Source organism: Eubalaena glacialis, chromosome 12, assembly GCF_028564815.1.
Source record: "Eubalaena glacialis isolate mEubGla1 chromosome 12, mEubGla1.1.hap2.+ XY, whole genome shotgun sequence".
Taxonomy (NCBI): Eukaryota; Metazoa; Chordata; class Mammalia; order Artiodactyla; family Balaenidae; genus Eubalaena; species Eubalaena glacialis.
This window is the reverse complement of record NC_083727.1, coordinates 65,759,294-65,765,087: the sequence shown is the minus strand read 5'-3', so window position 1 is coordinate 65,765,087 and position 5,794 is coordinate 65,759,294. Positions and strand designations below refer to the sequence as shown.

Sequence of the window (5,794 nt, the reverse complement as noted above, 5' to 3'; positions counted from 1 at the left end):
ATCACTTTGATGCTGCTGTCCAATTGTTGTCCTCATCACTACTAAGCAATGACCCCAGAAATCCAATCACATTTCATTTTGCATCAGTCCACAGGACAAGTCTATTATACCCCAAGAAGTAACTCCTCAAATCTTGTTTCCCAAAACAAGTTGTAGTGAACATTCATTCATCAGTGATACCAAACTATTATACAATTCTAGGAAACTAGTTACCAAATGATGTTTCAAAGAAAAAATTAAAATAAAGTGAATAACAAATAAAAAATAAAATTCATAATCAGTTTTATAAACATTTTTTTAAATGTCAAAGCAAAATTTCATATACTTTGCAATAATTTACTATTATTCTTTATAAAGATAAATTGCCTGACATGATGGAAATAATTTAATTGGTCCTCATTACTTATCTGAAGTATAGTGTCAACAGACCCAGAAATTCAACAAAAACGATAACCCCTTCAGAAAAAAGCTTTTGAGGTACAAAACTCTATTTCATAAAAGACATATCCTTCATTCAGAAACTGAATGCTTTTATTTTAAAACTCAAAAATATCCACTGAAACTCTCAATGGAAGCATAAAATAAAAACATATTTTTGATAGTCAATAAACAGACAATGTTTAAAAATCAGGTACAAGAAGTGGTGAATTTTAAGGAAGGAACAAAACACCTTAATATTCCCTGGATATTACTTCTAGGCCTTTTGGCTAAGATCAAGTTTAGTATCTGTTCTTATCAGTTTAATATTCCCTGAATATATCAGTAAAAAAAAAAAAAAAAAATGTTCCCTGTCACATCTTACGTCACTACGAATCTTTTTAAATGAGAATTTATAAATGGTTAAATTCCATTTAAATGAAAAATTCACAAAGAATCTTATTATTGATCTTGAAAAATTAAAACAATATTATTTGTGGCACTGTTGATCTTCTTTAAATATAAGTATATATAAGATACTTAGATTGAAGCTATCAATCAGGTGCTCTAGAAATATCCTTTTTAATTTTGTCTACTTAGCATGCCTGTCTTTTTCAGAAATAGCATCTCATTTCATCTGAGTACTGCTTCTTTTTTCACTCTAAACTTAATCATCAACTTGTCACACAATTTCTCACCAACAACATTGAATATTAGAAGGTAATAGTGCAATATCTTTCAAAATCCAAAATAATATGATTTTTCTACATGAAATCCTATACCAACCCAACAATCAACCAAATCTGACCACTTCTCCCCATATCTCCCAATTCCCTACCATCCTTTCTCATTCACACTACTGAGATCTCTTCCTAACTCTTCTACCTGCCTCCGTTACAGCTCCTGTCCAGATTGTCCTTCAAAAAGGAGCCAGAGTGTTTCTTTTTTTTCAGAGTGATATTTTTGAAATACAAATCCAAACATGAACACCCTCTGCTGTATGTAATCTGATGGCTTCTCATTGTACTTAGAATAAAGAGAAAATTCCCTACCTGCCCTCTATGCTCTGCAATGGTTTGGCGCCAACCTGTCTCCTTTAATCTCAGTCTCTCCCTCCCTTCCTCTCTGCCACAGGTGTGCTGCCCTCACACCCTTAACCTTACCAAGTTTCTTCATGCTCCAAGACTTTTATACTATATTATTCAGGGAGCAAACTCTTCAGTTCCTTCTTCTAGTAGTAAATTCATACTTATCCTTCAGTTTCAGCTCAATAATCCCTTTCTCAAAAAAGGTTTCCTCCATCTTATGTATTAGGTAACTCCTCCCCCATCAGACAGCCTAATGGTATTGAGCACCTCATATGTGAGGCTCTTAAACACAGCTGCAATTTTATATTTTTTGTGTAACTAGTTGGGTATTTTTTGATACAGTATAATAAGTGCCATGAGAATAGAGGCCTTGTCAATTGTCATATTTCCGATACATAGCAGAATATCTAAATAGATATTTTTCCAAAGAAGACATACAAATGGCCAACAGGTACATCAATAGGTGCTCAACATCACTAATAATTAGGGAAACACAAATCAAAATCACAATAAAATATCACCTCTCAACTGTTTGAATGGCTATCATTAAAAAGTCTGGAGATAACAAATGTTAGTGAGGATAGGGAAAAAAGAGAACCTTTGTGCACTGTTGGTGGGACTGTAAATTGGTGCCACCAACATTATGGAGGCTCCTCAAGAAATTAAAAATAGAACCATATGATCTAGCAACTCCACTTCTGGGTATATATACCAAGGAAATGAAGACAGGGTCTCAAAAAGATATCTGCATTCCCATGTTCATTGCAGCATTATTCTCAATAGCTAAGACATGGAAACAACCTAAGTGTCTGTCAACAAATGAATGGATGAGGATGTGGTGTATATATATATACATAACCACATATAATATATAATGGAATATTACTCAGCCATGAGAAAGAAGGACATCTTGACCTTTGCAGCTACAATGGGTGGACCTTGAGGACCTTCATTACGGCAAATGAACTTAGTCAGATGGAGAAAGACAAATACTGTATGATTCGCTTACACGTGGAATCACAAAAGCCAAACTTGTAGAAACAGGGACTAGAGTGGTGGTTACCAGGGATTGGAGGGTGGGGGAAAAAGAGACATTTTGGTCAAAGAGTACAAACTTCTACTTAAAAGATGAATAAGTTCTGGTTATTTAATGTATAGCATAGGGATTATTGTTAATAATACTGTATTATATACTGGAAAGTTGCTAAGAGAGTAGACCTTATGGGGCCAGGTCTAGAAGTAGCATATATCATTTCCACCCACATTACAGTGACCCGAATGTAGGCACATCATCTCACCCAACTTCAAGAAAGTCCGGGAATATCTCTGCACCAAAACAAGAAGTAAACTTGATTATCTAGGCACGTAGCATAATTTCTACAGCTTAAGATAAACAACTTTTTATTTTGGTGTGTGTTTTTATAAGGGGCTTTTTGTGGCTTTAAATCGTACACTCTAGTTAAAATAGACTTTACAGTAAGCAGTCTTCTAGAGGATCAGAATATCTTATTGATAGGAATGTAATAATTTTTCAATAATATATGGGCTATTCTGTTTTAATACTTTATCTCTAAAGAGATACTATTTATTTTTTCTGCAAATTTACACAATAGAATTACAGAAAAAGCACATCAGATTTGAAACAGGTCCACTTCCCCTAGGCTATACAGGAAATACCCCAGGAGGAAGTAAACCCTTTTGAAAAACTACATGGAACACACTTTTTAATTGTGTTGAACAATACTATTTAAATTTTTTAAACAAATTGAAAAAGGCTTTATCTATGCACCCAGATACAGGTTACATTGATTGATCAACCACTGCCCTTCTTTTAGAAAGTAGATAAACCACAAATCATAAAATGGTTAATCAAACAATGATTTTCAATTTTGGTGGGTACTATTTACTATTTAGCATGTCCTATTTACTTTGTCCAAGTACTATTTTTGGTAGAAGTTTATATGCTAGAGGCAGTTTCTTATACCTTGTATATAAACCAAACAAAATGAAGAAGTCACCTTTCATGCTGAAAATTCTATTTGCACATTTTATACACTGATAACACAGTTATTCTAATTATAGGAACACTATTTTCTAGAATTCAGCATAAGCTTCCAAGAGGCCTAAAATATTCAGATCTTTGTCCCAACTCTCAACTTCCTTTGTCTGTGCAACTGTAGACTCACTAGAATGCCTAACTCTGAAGAATTACTTCAGCAATACCCACAGAATAATTTATGAAGTTACCATTCCTTTTGGGCCTTGTGTCTAACCAGTAAAATGATCTTCCTAGTTCTTTTTCCTCTAGGCCATTTCCTAAGGTGGCAGAATAGCTCTGTTATTGTTTTATTGTAGCTGTTTAAAAAAAATCTAGGCCCTCAGGATCTCATTCAAACTTTTGTTCCCAAGTACTTTAGATGAAATCAAATATCATGAAATATTTACAATTTGTACTCAAGCTATGAAAGAACACTTTGGGAGGGGAATAGGGATATAAAGACTGGAGATAAGAGAGCATAGCATGGTAAACACTTCTGGAAAGTTTATGCTCTGCTTGGTAGAAATTATCTGTATAGGTTAGATACTCGTTTTTGGCAGTTTCTGTTTCATGTCATGCTCTTTTTCAGGACCTGATTGCCAATGGCTGAGTGGAAGATTCCTGGTGCCAGTAGGCATTTCTGCTGTTGTTTCTGTTTGGAGGACAATTTAGGAAAAGAGAGTTGATAACAAACAGAGCAAGGCTTGTTGAATTGGAGCTGATACACATTATGTTTGTGGCTCCCTATGGAAATGCCTATGTTGAAATAATCTTTATGAGGGAGAAAAAGAGAATAGTACATTTATGCCATCCTCATGAAATAAGAATATGGTGAGCTCACTACTGCATTGTCAGATTACAGAAGAGTCCAAATATAAATAATTGCAACCACAAAAACAGAAAAAAGTACTTAGACATCATTGAGCAAGGCATATAATTTTTTTAAATGATGAGGAGTTAGAGGTCATGCCTATACGCATTCAAGAGATTTGGACAAATACTTAATGTATGCGCAAAACAGCCCTGTATAGGTATATGTAGACTGATCCTATTCCCACTCTAGCTACTAATTTTATTTTGATGTCTCTGAACGCTCATTATTTTATGGTTGATCAAACTAAGTTCCCATCAAGTTCCAAAACAAGGATTCTGTGAAAGTTTTATTTCAGCTCTTTATAGATCAGGATTATACACTAGAAATATGATGTGGGCCACAAATCCAAACCACATACGTGATTAAACTCTTTAGTAGCCTCATTAAAGAAAGTGAAAAGAAACAGGTGAAAATAATTTTATTAATATATTTTCTTTCACTTAATAGATTCAAAATATTATTATTTCAATATATAATCAATATTTTAAAGTATCAATATGATACTTTACACTCCTTTTTTTAGCATTAAGTCTTTAAAACTCTGTATTTTTTAGAGAGCACATCTCAATTCAGACTAGCCACACTTCAAGAGCTCAATAACCACACGTGGCTATTGGCTGTCATTTTAGACAGCACAACTGTATAATACCTTGATAGTTTTGAAAAAAAAAATATCATTTATCATTTCATAGCCATATGAATGGATCAAGAACATCAAATCTGGTGCTTTCATTTACACAGGTTTCAAAGTTCTCACAATTTCATCAATGGCATTTTAATATGTTTCAAGAATACACATTATATTTTATAGCTGGCCATTCCTTTCTCTTTTACTAGGAATATTTTCTGCAATATCCTGGGATCTTATAGATGTGCAGCACAATTTCCAAATGCTGTTATTTCTTCTTTTAAGAATACCAACACTTCCAACACGAGGCTTAGATGGACTAAACATTTTAATGGGATAACTTGTCTCACAAGATGTGTATATTGATAGAAAAACAACAAAAAATATGATCTAATGAAACTACTATTTAAAATTATGTTCCTGGAAGAAAACACTAGACTAGGTATTGTTTCTCTTACAACTGATATTTACCAAGAAGAAGAGGAGGAGGAGTAAAACTGGGAGGAGGATAAAAAGGAAGAACGGGAGGAAGAAGAGGAAGAGGATGGGGGCAAAGAAGAAGGAGGAGGAGGAGGAGGGAAAGAATGACAACAATGTTCAACAGCAACAAGGAGGAGGAGGGAGAAGAGGTAGAGAGGAGAAGGAAGAGAAAGAAAATCATCAAAGGCATATGCCTTTGACTAGGAATGAGTTTGACATCCTTTCACTGACAGAAAGGTGTTTCTGAAGGCACCCTATTCCTTTCATTC

At 34.1% G+C, this 5,794-nt stretch overlaps 1 pseudogene; it reads left to right on the top strand.

Annotated features, from left to right (window-relative positions):
* Positions 1 to 687: 687 nt before the first annotated feature.
* Positions 688 to 800, top strand: LOC133102731 (U2 spliceosomal RNA; annotated as a pseudogene).
* Positions 801 to 5,794: the final 4,994 nt, after the last annotated feature.